The following is a 14,909-nucleotide window of genomic DNA, read 5'->3' on the forward strand; positions in this document are numbered from 1 at the left end:
TGGTCGGTTGTTGATTTTCCAGGTCTGAAGCCACACTGATAAGGTCCAATCAGTTTGTTGAGGGTGGGCTTTAATCTTTCACACAATACGCTCGATATAACCTTATATGCGATGTTGAGGAGGCTTATCCCACCGTAGTTGACGCAGATTGTGCGGTCTCCTTTTTTGTGGATTGGGCAGAGCACACTTATATTCCAATCGTTGGGCATGCTTTCGTCCGACCATATTTTACAAAAAAGCTGATGTATGCTCCTCATCATTTCTTCGCCGCTGTGTTTGAATAGCTGGGCCGACAATTTATCAGCCCCCACCGCTTTGCTGTTCTTCAGATGGGTAATTGCCATTCGAACTTCTTCATGCTCGGGCAATAGAACGTCTGCTCCATCGTCATTGATTAGGGGATTAGGTTCGCATTCTTCTGGTCATTCAGCAGGCTATAGAAGTGTTCCCTCCAAAATTTAAGTGTGCTCTGGGTATCGGTCAACTTTGGGGGTCCATTTTTTCGTAGAATTTTCGAGCATTACCCCTGTCGGTTAGCTTATCAAACTCTTCGTACTCACGCATTTCGGCCTCTTTATTTTTCTGTCTGAAGATGCATCTCGCTTCCCTCTTCAACTCTCGGTATATATCCCATCTCGCATGTGTTGTGGTCGATCGTAACTTTGCGAGGTAGGCAGCCTGTTTTCTCTCTTTCCGAAAACCAATAGTTTCGGTTGCAGCTATACGTAAGGAGTTTGAAATGCTGTCCCATAGTTCCCTTATACCGAGTTGTTGACGATTGCTCTCAGAGAGCAGGAGTGCAAGCCGAGTAGCAAATCGTTCGGCTTTTTGTTGTGATTGCAGCTTCTCGACGTCGAACCTTCCGTGTGTTTGATGGCGTGCATTTTTTGCTGCACAAAGGCGCTTGCGAATCTTGGCTGCAACAAGATAGTGATCCGAGTCGATGTTAGGACCTTGCAGTGCACGCACATCTAAAACACTGGAGACGTGTCTTCCGTCTATCACAACGTGATCAATCTGGTTGGTGGTTTTTCGATCCGGAGACAGCCAAGTAGCTTGATGTATCTTCTTATGCTGGAATCTAGTACTGCAGATAACCATATTTCGGACCCCGTCGAAGGTGATCAGCCTCAACCCATTTGGGGATGTTTACTCGTGGAGGCTGAATTTACCGACCGTAGTGCCAAAGATACCTTCTTTGCCCACCCTGGCGTTAAAGTCGCCAAGCACGATTTTGACATCGTGGCGGGGGCAGCTCTCATAAGTGCGCTCCAAGCACTCATAAAAGGCATCTTTGGTCACATCGTCGTTCTTTTCCGTCGGGGCGTGGGCGCAATTCAGCGATATGTCGAAGAACCTCGCTTTGATTCGGATTGTGGCTAGACGTTTATTCACCGCAGTGAATGATAGTACTCGGCGACAGAGTCTCTTCCACCACAAATCCCACACCAAACTTCCGCTCCTTTATACGACCACTGTAGTAAATACCATAAGGACCTACTTTTCTCAATCCTTGTTCCGTCCATCGCATTTCTTGGACGGCGGTGATGTCAGCCTTTATTTTCACGAGGACATCAACCAACTGGGCAGCGGCACCTTTCCAATTAAGGGACCGGACATTCCAGGTGCATGCCCCCAATTCGTAGTCCTTATTTCGTTTGCCACGGTCGTCATCAAAATGTGGGTCTCTCATCCGAGGCTGTTTGCTAATTTTTTTTTTTACGTGGCGGGCCTCAAACCCAGCGCACAATCCTATGCAGGGAATGTTTCGTCTTCTCACTTTACACATGACTCCATCCTCGTATCTCAAATACTTATGAATATTTTGACGTGGAATTTAGCATAGATGTCACTAACAGTACTACCAACTTACAGAAAAAAAATTACCCGTTCAAAAAACATGCGAAATATAAATTAAAAATTCTCTTTTCAATTTGATCACAGTAGTAATTATTACTCCACTCCTTCTCTGTCTATCCTTCTCTTTATTACATCCTAACGATCTCAACAAGACTGAGATGCGGTGATTGAGCTGGCCACTTCAACATTAACTTTTTGACCTACGACCCAATTTGGCACAAGTTTCGGCGTGTGCTTTAGGTTGTTGTCGTGATAAAACGACCATGAAAGTGGCATATTGCACTTGGCATGGGAAAGCATCACGTTCTCAGGGATGTCTTTGTATATGGATCGATCCTGAATGCCATTGATTCGATGATAAGGTCCAACACCAAATTCGGAGAAACACCCTCATACATAATGCCGCCTCCACCATGCTTAACCGTACCTTGGCAGTATCGGTGATCTAACCTCCTATTTTTCGGTTGGTGATCTCTTCTCATTACGTCTGAATATTTCTAATTAAATTTTGATTCATCAGAGAAAACTATTGTGTTCCAATGTTTCATTGCCCAGCTGATGTGTTCCCGAGAAATTGTAATCGGTTTAGTCGATTTTTTCTTGATATAAAAGGCTTTCGTTGTACAGTACGGCTGCTAACTTTCAAGTTTAAGGCTTTAACCACGTTCGCTACCTCTTGCCGTTTTGTAGCCTTGGGTCATCCACGATGGTGAGATGGTCACAGATCTACTGTCTCTAAATTTATTTGAAATAAAACTCGCTGTTGATTTATTGATATAAAATATTTTACAAATGGTTTTGTGTTTGTTTTTTTTTTTTTTTTTTTTTTTTTTTTTTTTTTTTTTTTTTTTTTTTTTTTTTTTTTTTTTTTTTTTTTTTTTTTCCAGCCATGGCCACTTTTTGTTATTAATTTCTTCGTAATTAGTTAAACTAAAATGTTGCTGATTCTTCAAATTCCATAGACAATGCGAAATCGTCAAAAAATAACGGGATTTTCGACCTTTATTCCGAAAATCTTCGACTAGTCCATTATGTTCTGTCGCAGTCAATATTGGGTACAAGTAATTTCTTTTCTATAAAATGTCAACTATTAAAAAAATTATAAGGTTTTTCATTGTTTCACTAAATAAACAATATGCATTTATATTCAAATACCTTTTTGTATCCAAAATTGTAATTTGGAGTATACCACATGTTTTTAGGGTTCATAGCCATCAGTCCAATATGTTCTATACTGTATGGTATACATAAATATTTAATTTCACACCATTATTAAATGCAAAAGGATAGTCAAACATTTCTAAACTGATTACACTTGTCGTTTAGTTATGCATAATATTGCAAAACAAAATTTAGTTTTAGGTGTGCAATGAAAGCTGTGAATTATTTGGGATTTGAGTTTGAAACTAACAGAAGAATTATAAATTTTAAGTTTTTTAATTTTCAACAAATTTTCAAAATCCGTTTTATATCTTCGGTCAATAAACTATCAGCCTACAACCACAAATACCTTGCATACCTCAGACCAGCTTGTATTATGAGTAAAAATACTAAGTTTTATACCTGTATATACATATGTATGTATGTATTTCACAATCTCAAGTATGCATATATTTTTCAAACACAATTTGGAAATAACTTTATTCAAATCCATATTCAGAATATGAATTACAAAACTAAACCACTTATTGACAAAAAATCGTAGTTTTTCAAAACTTTTGGGAAAATTTTCTAATATCTGCAAACGTTTTATAATACAATAAGAGCCACACCATGTATTTTACTCCCCTTTACTTCTATCCACGTGCATATTTAATTATTGAAATACTCTTTCTTTAACGCTTTTTACGCTCAAATATTACAAAAACGCTAACAAGAAAGAAACAAAACAGGAAAACCAAATATATTTTCGTTTCAGTTTTCATTTAATTACGTTATTGTTCGGGCTTTTTCTACTCTTTTCTAGCATTTTATTCGGTGTCTGGTGGCAACGTTCTTTCATTATGCCGTCATGAATAACGGAACGATCATTTGAAAGGAATGAATAGAAAAATGGAGACCAAAGTGGAAGTCCTTTTTCGTTCAACACCTTGCCGCGTTAAATAATGAATGAATTAAAAGCGAGTGCATTCATACATACATATATACATACAAACGCAAACACACCCACGCATATTGAACTTTCCCCAGGAGGCGCCCAAATGTGTTGACTCACAAGGACGTAACTACACACGCCAATCTATACACCTCTGCATGAATATACACATGCACACACACATACGTACATGGGTATACATACTATGTATGTATGTATATGTATATATGCTTTGAAACCGTATGAGGGCTCAAACAAAGGCGGTCGCTGACACAATGGCGACAAATGGAGTCGCTCTGGGCAACACAGAGAATTACGAAAGTACTGTCGCTGCTCCTTTCTCTCTCACTGTCTCTGCTCCTTCAACAGTAGGTAGCTCAACATTAGTACCGAGGAACAGCAATTGAAGATGCAGGTGAGCGGAAGAGTGGCGCAATGTGCGTTCATGTTTCTATTATTCCAAAGGACTCATAATTAAAACGAGGTGTTTCAAACGGCATGGGTAAGACCTAGACGTAGCCATACATAAATAAATATGTATGTGCGTGGAAGATTGCCGTTTATAAGTCTATAATAATTAGCTTTTAACTTGACATTTTTGAAGGAATGAGTATAATTAAAATTTTGACTGCCAGAAAATAAATCTATTAGTGTAATTAAAAGTGAATCTGGTCTTGGAGCTCTTGGCAATAAAACAGTTTTTAAATATCAATGTAAATGCCCATATATTAGGGTATGTACCAGCTTTAATGATTTACTGAATATATGCATTGTATCCATTCTTCTCTGCTGTGTTATCTTTTTTCTTTTAACTGATTATATTTATGCAAATGTTAGCCAGAACCAAAAAACTAGAACAAAATGGAATGCTAATGAATATTCTGATTAAGAAAGATACTAAAGAATTCATACAAAAACATTGTTACATGCAAAGAAAAGCAATGCAATAATGATGAAAACCGTATAAAAAGGAAATACACATTTCTACAGTGGAATGAAAGAAAATAATGGTTGTGTTGTTGTAGGGGGTACATTCATAGAAGTATATACTTACATATGTATGTACATATTTCGTACGAACATGGATTGGTGTGTAATTACTTTTATATGGTAGTAGGTGGAAAAGAGGCGGAAGTGAGATGAGCAACTGAAGACAAGCAACTGCATTGTTGCAAATTTCAATTGTTGTTCCTGAAAATTAAATGCAAATGTTCTCTGAAAAGCGTTTCGGTGGCTGCAGTTGGGGGCGAGGCAAACTGCCATTATTTCTAATACTTTTATGAACATTAAAGAGGCTGGTTTGTTCATTAAAATGCTGGTACATATGGTACATGTTTATTTTAACATGTAAAGTTAAAACGGTAATTAAGGTTGCTTAATAAGTAAAAGAGATCTTCATCATGGTTTCGATCGGTCAGTTTGTATGGCAGTTATATGACAAAGTGGTCCGATATAAACGCTTCCGACGAATGATTAGCGTCTTGGGAAAAAAGACAAGCGTCAAATTTCAGATCCTGAGAAAACCGAACTCAAGACAAGCTGAGTTCGCGTATATACAGACGAGGGACATTCAGAACATTTTGTTTTACAAAATACGAATTATACCCCGAAAAACTTTGCCACGAAATGTGTAACACGCTAAAGAACATGTTCCGTTAGATGCAAACCGTTGACCCTTTACATTTGGAGAATTATTGAATACATATGTACTTGCTATAAGATACGAGTGAAGGGTGTAGCCGAAGTTTATTTGTTCTGATTAATTGCCCCATCTTGTTGGAAATTCTTATGTTTCCAGTTAATTATTCAAATATCTGTGTTTTGTACATAAATGACAAATTACATAATCATATATAGGTTGGTACGTAAAAGCAACGTACATATGTATGTACATATATGACATTTGTAATTCATAATCAGTTTGAAAATGATATGCAAAATTTACAAATCCTTTGGAAAGAAACGTTTGCAAATTTTATTGAAAATATTAGTTTTTTATTTCAAAATATCGAAAGTGAAACACCATTAAGCTTTTATGTGTATCCAATATTCGTATTGTTTGACATCAAAAGAACTAAATCAATTGACTTTTTGGGTTTGAAACACAAAATCATGCAATTATTTGCATTATTAACATTTTTTGGATGAAATACATAATTTGTTTACTATGAAGTTGTCAAGAAAAACAAATTTGCATACTATGAAAACATAATATTTTTCTTTACAATTGAGTGACCTAAATATGCAATTCGCGGTATCTATGGAAATTATACTCAATTTTGGAAACGTCTTAGAATGAATTTAAAATGTCTTTCACATGTTTAATGTATAAAATATTAGACTGTTATTCAAGTTAAATGTGAAACTCTGTTATGAAAAGTCGATTTATAGGAATAATTTCATACGAAGTAGCATCACAAGCGCCTGCGTCGTTTACATTTTATAGTAAACTCAATGCTTGCAGAGTATTCTCAAATGGAAATGGATAAGCAAGTCTTAAAAATTTAGAACTTTTTTTAATTCAACTGAGCATTTATGAAAACAACACAAGTTGCAAGTTATCCGTATATGTATGTATGTTTATCATTTGTACTAACTACGAAACAAGTATATATCAAACACCCAAAACCTTACATACTTGTATAATGAAAGACTGCTTGCCTACTTTACTCCAAAAGGCAACGCCCATTTCGCTGAGAGCGGTGGCGAAGTTGTAGCCTCAATGTATGAAGGTGTGATGGCAACAAGTGCTTCGCAGAGCGACAAATGCCAGTTGTTGGAATACTTGTGTCATAGAGCTATCTCTTTCTATTGAGCATAGCCACCTGCTGCGCCACAGTTGGCGGTTGCCATCGCTCGTTTATACGCGATGTCCGCGCTGCCCCCTGCATATTTCATTTTGCTTTATATACACATGTACGTATATAAAAGGGGTGTGTATTCTTTGTCGCTGTTCACCATTGGCGTTGTTGCATTGGACAAGTTGTACATTGGTTGCATTCGCTCCCTTCAATAAATGGAGAGTGTGTACTTATGTTGGCAGTTGTGTGTTGGTATTGGTGAGCGCCACTTTTGGTCTATACCGGTATTAGTATTGGTGAGTGCCACTTTTGGTGTATATCGGACCAGATTTATAAAAAACTACTTACTCATAGCCACCTAAACGAAATGCGTGCCAATATGTAGTTTATGTAACTCCTGACGATTTTCGAACCAAATGTACAGTGCAGCGAGCATGGACCTCTCGAGCTTCGCTCTCTTGGATGCTTGCGTATAAATCTGCTACCATATTCATTGATCAAATACACATAGTCTAGAAGTGAAGTGCAATTACTGAGAGTTCATGTTACTACATTTTCTCAGTTTCGTTGAAAGACGTACATATTTGGATTAAGACTTTGGGTTGGTTTAGATATTTAAAATATGATAATGCACACGTGCTGTTTGCACATTCAAGGAAAATATTACGATTTTTCCTTTCCTTTAAATTCATTTATTGAATTTCTCAATTTGATTCGAGTTTTATGTGTTCTCTTTGCCTGTGCCACAGACGTCGATTACACTTTTGGTCTGCGGACTTCTGTGCGAGTTTCACTCCCCGATGACTGTATCCCTCATTGCAGTAGGCCGTTTCATCTAACTTCAACCTTTACTTCTATTCAAGCTCCAACCATGGCTTTTCCATCCTCCTGGGCGAGCTTGCCAACATGTTCACACCTTGACATGGCAGTTTATTTGCTTGTTCACATTCTCAATCGTCTCAAATGCAGTGGTATTCAGGTATATAGATATGTATATGTGTATGAATTAAATAGCATAGATATTCGTATGAATGGTTGCATATTTTTTCTAATCTCTCCTTCAGTTTGATTTGTTGACGTGCGCGTCTGGACGCGAATTCACTTTTAGTCGTTCGAATTAAGTAAATATTTACTTAAGCTCTCCAAAATTTTCTCAATTCAAAACCGAAGTTGATTGATTTTGATTAAATAATTACAAACGTTTTACAAACGCTTTTTTTGTAGCAGTATCCACAGTGTTGGGATAGGTGCAAAATTTAAATGAATTCAAGTAAAATCTTAAACTTTAATAATTTCATATATCTATTCATATTAGTATTTTAAATCGGAACTTTTTAGTAACTAGCGACATTATTAAAGCTAAATTTTAAGACTCTCTGCTCCAAGTTAAACCCTAAACTTGTCTTTAATGTTCAGTTGTATAGAAATACATCTATTTAAAAACTAAAAAGAACGGTTAAAGAGTAAACGTGAAATATTCGCAACAGAAGAAAAGTTACACACATAATTATCCGCATTCCAATCTTTGTTTATAATTTTTGCATGTTCTATGAGTGTACAAGTGTTTCCAAGTGAATAAAAATAATATGTTTACTAAAACTAATTTTTTCATATTTAAGAAAACTTGATTTCAAAGTGTAAACGTGAATACAAAGAATATTAAATATTGAAAGTCGAGATATCATAGATAAGATAGATTAAAAAATTTGCCGAAAAGGCTTCTTGTGTCCTTAGAATCTACCTCACTCTTTTAATGCTATTTAAATTGCATGCCAATATAAAAATGGCTAAGAAGACAGAATTTATGAAACAGAAAACAAATAACGATGAATCCACAACGTTTTCGAATAAACTGTTTTTCATTTGGATACCTTTTCAATCTCCAACAAACTCATGGAATTCATTTCGGCGGTCAAAATCCTCATTTTATTACTCATTCTCCTGAACTGTGCTTAAGATTTGTATGTCATTTGTCTTACATATTGAAGTGAATACTCGCATCAGTATGTGTCAGTAGCTTAATTTAAACTTATTCGTTAATAAAATCATTTTGTGGTTGACTATATACTCCAGAATAGAAGTCAATTAATTTTTAAAACAAAATAAAACTTTTTTTGTTTTGTGTTTAGTAAACTAAACAATTTTCGTACAAATTAAAACTAAAAACGGAATAAAAGTAAACCAAATATTTACCTAGACATATGTATATCAATACATACTAGGTTCAGTAATTGATTTTAATATTTCTAAAATAATCAAATAATTTGACAGGTTTTGAATCTTTTGTTAAATACCATGTTTCCATAGCGCGTGGACTATAATTATACCTAAATTAATTTCGCATGTTTTACATTTACGTGTAAAGAAATATGTATAATTGATTACTAGACCAAACTCCTTTGTCCTATTGATAAAAAAAAGGTTAAAATTAAAGCTAGAAAATACTTAGGATATTAACATTCCAAAAGTTTATATATTAATTCGACAAATTTTACTACATTCCTATGTGCACCAGCTGTCGAAGTTTCTTTCAATTTGAACTCTCAAATTTATCTAAAATACAAAACGAAGATATGTTTTAAATTTTAGACGCCTACTAGTATCCCGCGATAATTTCCTTAGTTTTTTCTAGACTTAACAAACCGTAAATAAAGCAAATAGTAAATTAGTTTCAATTCAACAACTTCCACATTACTAAAAGTATTCTCTCAATCTCTATAGTTTTGCGTTCTGTTTAACTATATAATTAAATATTATAATTTCCGTTAAAGCTATATTAAAAGAGCAAAAAATTGATGTCGCAATACCAGTTTCAATGACAATTTGTTATTTTCTTGGGAAAATCGATAATAAATGTGCTAAAACCAAAATCACAGACTATTTTCAAACTCTTCGCATGTGCCTATATACATGTGCATATGTATGTACCTATGTGTCTGCACATATGAATATTCTGTATGTATGGAAATTTTACAGAAAACTTTATCTTAAACTTCTTACTTCACTTTTGATATCAGCAAATATTTCTATAAAATGAAAGAAAAGAGCAAAATTTTGAACATTTGTATCGGTTGTATCTGCATGTTATAAGCATGTATATGTTTGTGTGATCGTTGTGTATTTTATTGCATATTTGGGGCGGCATTTCGATGCCCCAAGGTCTTGTGGCAGCACCGTAACCAACAATATGGCTAACAACGTCCAGTGTACATACCTTTGCAACAATAACAAAACACCACCAATGTCAGTAGGGGAGAAGGAAACTCTTACCAGCTCTTTCTGTGAACAATTCTGTATTTACACACAGCTAGTGTTCTATGTTATTGTTGTTGTCTGAACTTAGCTCTCCACTTTCGTACTTATACGTATGGAACTCTGTAGACAGTTTTACAACAGTAAATGGACATTGACTATGATATGAGAGCCAATGCTTGTTCTTTGAGCCATGGTGAGTAGCAAAGTGCTCATTATTATTTGAATGAGGTGAGGTTTGTTGTATATGAATATAAAAATAATTAATTATTACATTTTATCACTGTCGAAAAATGTTAAATTAAACACATATTTCCTTAGTAGGTCGGATATATGTACATATCTATAGTACATGGACATATGTATCTAGGTAAATAAATGGGAATTAATTATATGCGAATTAAAACGTTTTAACCGTTGTATGCCGTATTCCATACGTACATACATATGTACATACATGCATATGAATCCACTTGCACTGCATATGAATATACAAATATATATGTATGTAAGTATGTCGATAGATAGATATACATATGTATGTATGTATATGAAGTATTTACCTACTGTGGGGATGAGGTTTACATTCGCATTTGCTATTCGCAAATCCAACTTCGCCTCTTCGTATTCACATATTCGTCATCGACGTTGCCAGCGATGTAGTCGTCGTGGTGGTCGTTGCTTGCTCAATACCATCCCCACTGCCGTCAGACGCCAACAAACAGCTCATAACTCCAGCGCCATTTACATATCCCCAAGCATTGCCGTATTCGTTGTGCCTGTGTGCTTTTTCTTCTACTGTGCATTATTGTTGGCGTTGTGGCATTCTACTAACTCGCACTCGTATTGGAGTGTTGAACTGGATTGGATTGGATTCGGATTTTTTTGCGTATCTGTGAAATTGTTTTGGCCCGTGTCGTTGGTCGTTTGTCGTTTGTTCTCTTTCGATTTTTTCTTCGATTTTATTCGGAGTGTTTATTGTTGTTATTGTTGCTGCTGTTTTTGTATGTCTCATTTGGTTCTTTGGCGCTCTTCTCGCTTTAGCCAAATTTCCACAAAAGTTCAACTCAGTTGTGTGACTTTTTCAATTGGCTCCAGTTTCACGCGGCGGTTTTGAAAACGTGGCCGACGCGAATTTCAAATGCTGGCGCGTTCCGTTGTGCGTTTCTAGTGTGCTAAATAACTTTGTTTGTAAGTTGGATAAATCGAATGGAACGATATACCAAACACATGCATACATATATACTGCATTACGGCGGATAAAAGAAAATATTAATTACAAAAACTATTTGAAGTGATTTTTTGTGTTTCGGCACTAATATATGGGAACTTGTATAATACATACATATCCTTGAGTGGAAACGCTACGGATGTTATTGAAATACAGCGAAAAGAAAAAAATCAAAAGCCATCAATAAATAACCTAATAATAATATCCCCATTGAAGTAGATTGAAAAACAAAGCTCTTTCTACCTATTAGCTAGACAGATAAATAAGGTTTGCACCACAACCTAAGGTCTATTGTGCCCACCCACCCCTAAATCACAACGTCAAGGCGATGTGATCCCCATTAAGAAACATGGATTCAAGGGCTTTTAAAACTTACTTATCAGAAAACGCACCATTTGTCTAATAAGAAATTCGATTTTTTCAAATATCCGCACTGTACAATACCGTAAATATCTCATCAGTTATATAACAGCGATGTTGTAACAGTTTCTATCGAAATCAATTTTGCCGTCGGTAACTTCTGATTCCATTTTAAGGGTGCATTTAGTGAAAAGGCTAGAAAAATATGAAGTATTGTTATCAAATAAATTTGAAATTTTGAATTTTTGAATTTTGGATATTAGTTAAATAAATTTTGCTATATATATGGCACTTCAAAAGATAATGGTGCCGATTACTTTTAAAATAACATTATTTAATACGTGCCGTCCCTGTTGCACTTAATTTGAATATGTAATAAATTGCTTGCAATTATCAGCGAGCACTGAAAAGTTGGTATAGATTTTGATTTTACTTCCAGATAATATATTTAAATACGCAGAAATAGCAAGTTTGATAGTTATTTCCTATTTTATATTATATATGTATGTACATATATTCGTGAAGAATTCTCTATAATTTCTTGTTTCCCTTCTTGTTTATTAGCAACTTCCCTCTACCAGAAGTTTTCAGTGTTTCGTGAGGGTATTCAAGCACTTTCAGTTACCCGTTGAAAACTGACATTTTGCATAGAAAATACCGACATTCAAAGCATAATGCATTAACCCTAATTAACGCTCATTCGAGTTATTAAAAATAACTTAGATTTGCTTTTATGTCAAAATTACCAAGTTAAAAGCTTTACCTGCTTTATTTGTATAGTGGAGGATAAAAAACTCATTTGCATTCGATTCCTTATTAGAGTTATTTTAAATTTTTTACATTTCTCCACATGAAAAAAACTATTTAAAGCTGATGAGACAGCAGAGGCTTGATGAGCAGAGTATGTTTTATATATTTATATATTTTTTATTATAACCCCGATGCTTGATAGCGGCCTAATAAAATCGTTGAAACCGAGTGTGTGGATAAAATGAATCTAACGGAGCGATATTCAAAGGGAGAACTAAAATAATCAGTTAAATAAAAATATGAATAAATTATTTTCAGAAACAATACATGCTATTAGAGGAACACACAAGAACAGTAAAACATACAATTAAAGTGATAAAATCAAAGAATAGAGCAAGTTTCCCGAAATGTCAGTGAAGCGAGCCAAAGTCAATAAAATGTACATACATTTATATCTATGCACCTAAATATGTATCTGAATAGTCCGACTTGTGTCGAATAAACATTATAAATAGCAATAAAAAAATTAATCACAAAAAGTTATTCCGTAGAAAGGCTGAAGCCAACTGCAATAATAAATCGTGAACGCGCAGTCACAACCATAAAGGTCTATATACAACAACCAAAATTAAATATTAAATACAACAATAACACCGGTCAAAACCGTTTATTGATTGTAAAAGTTTTTAATTCGTTACTTGTATCGTCTCTGTGCTTATGTATGTGATGCTAGTGAAGGAATATCCGTTCATACAAAGCCCAATATCTAATCAAAGTAACCGCATCTAAGTTATATATGCGCCTGTGTGTGTGACCTTCGTTTGGGCTAGGAAGAGTGTTTCAAATTGGGCCATCGAGTGCAACAGCAACAATGACGAGCAAAGCACTGATTTTGTAGCTTGAAAGCTGCTGTAGAAATGACAAAATTCTCCGATGCACAATTTACGTCGAAGCCGATACGAAATCACATAAAAATTCTCAACAAGTTTATTACTTTTAAATCGTGCAGTGGCCAAACCCACAGCTTACAAATTCATATTCATAACATACAGATGTATGTAAAAAAAACAACAGGCTCGAATAACTCGCCAAAGTGACACGCATCGCGCTTGTAAAACACTCTGTGCCTGAACTAAGTATCCATAAATATTTATAGGCACCAGAGTCACAACAAAAGGTGTTCTTTATAAACATACTAAAGCAGCATTTAGCTGCAACATAAACTGATTTGAGTTTCACTACGGAGATACCAAAAGATTAACTGGAAATGACTAAAATATTAAGGTAAGTAGTTACTTATTTGAAATCTTCGAACAATTGCAGTATTATATTAAATAAACTAATTTTTCATTTTTTTCCTATATGCAATGCAACTGCAATCTTGTGAATTGAAATTTTCAACATTCATGTTTTAAAAAATGATCTTTTTTTCTGTAGGAAGTTCAAGTCTTTTGAAAAAGTCTCGAATTGATTTATTGAACCGTGTACCTGATCTCCCCTTAACCCGTTACAGACACATTTAGGCGTCTAATACAGATATGCATAAAACTAACATGAGACTTAACAAGCAATCCGGCAGCAGCGTGATATTTTGTAAGCAGTAAGGAAGGGCTATATTTGGGTAAAACCGAAGTTTTCATACTTTTGCAACTTACAAAGATTAAAGCCGGCCGGGGTAATACCATCAGGTACATAAGGCTTGTTAGTCTATGGTCTAGTTTTCAAAATTTCTATTTTACTCTAAGCACAAGGATGCACCGTTATTGGAAAAATAAGCTCTCTAAATTTTATTAACACGTGAATTGCATTGGTCGATATATGTGGTATAAAGTCACCCGGAAATTCGAAAATTCGAAAACCTTTATATTTGGTACTACTTTTATATATGGGCGCTAAGAGAAGTATTGACCCGATTTAACCCATTTTTATCAGGCAATTATTTTCTCCAAATCTCACACATTCCCCGAAATTTCTCGGTAAAAAGTAAACTATATATGGGGTCCACATAATTGGTATCTAGGGGCGTGAACAGTTTTGGTCCAAAACTGTGCTAAATGGGAAGTAGGCGTGGTTCATCCATTTCGTACTGCGACTTCTGAGTTTTAAATGAATGTTATATACTTAACTTGGTTGACATCGGTTGATCGCGTAACGAGATATATGATATTACATAAAAGTGAGCGATGCCACACCCTAAAAGTCTAGTCTATCCGTAGTGCATTTAGTTATTGATTAATTGGTATTTTTTTTTTAACAAATTTGCTTATTTTAACATGAATGGTTTGAAAGATAAGAACCTATTACAAAAAAATTTGTAATTAACTTCAAAAATCGATTCAGTGTTGCCCATTTTATGGTGATATATAAGAAATACATATTCATTCACAAGCCCACTCGTTAGGCGCGTCTATGCCGACAGCGTGTGGTCTATACATATTTGAATGATGTCAAATTTCTTTAACTTTTCAGTGCCATTTTGCCTACGATTAAATATTGCTAAAGTATATTTTATAAAAAACGCTTTTCTCAGTGTAACAAATGTGCAGCGAATATGCTGAAG

General features: G+C 35.0%; 1 protein-coding gene across 6 annotated transcripts in view; it reads left to right on the forward strand.

The window, feature by feature from the left end:
- Window positions 1-14,909, forward strand: part of LOC108967263 (transcription factor mef2A) — a 140,946-nt gene that overhangs the window by 59,580 nt on the left and 66,457 nt on the right. For 2 of the 6 annotated variants that reach the window (XM_018930569.1, XM_018930565.1), the window contains exons 1-2: window positions 11,043-11,199; window positions 12,552-13,633. The exons of 1 other annotated variant lie outside the window; for it this stretch is intronic. The gene's annotated coding sequence lies outside the window, so the exon portion shown is untranslated. Of the gene's footprint in view, window positions 1-7,928; window positions 8,027-11,042; window positions 11,200-12,551; window positions 13,634-14,909 lie in introns of those variants that run through there. 3 more of the 6 variants (XM_018930564.1, XM_018930563.1, XM_018930567.1) reach the window with 3 other exon arrangements.

Source organism: Bactrocera latifrons, unplaced genomic scaffold (assembly GCF_001853355.1).
Source record: "Bactrocera latifrons isolate USDA-ARS-PBARC rearing strain unplaced genomic scaffold, ASM185335v1 scaffold_181, whole genome shotgun sequence".
NCBI lineage: Eukaryota > Metazoa > Arthropoda > Insecta > Diptera > Tephritidae > Bactrocera > Bactrocera latifrons.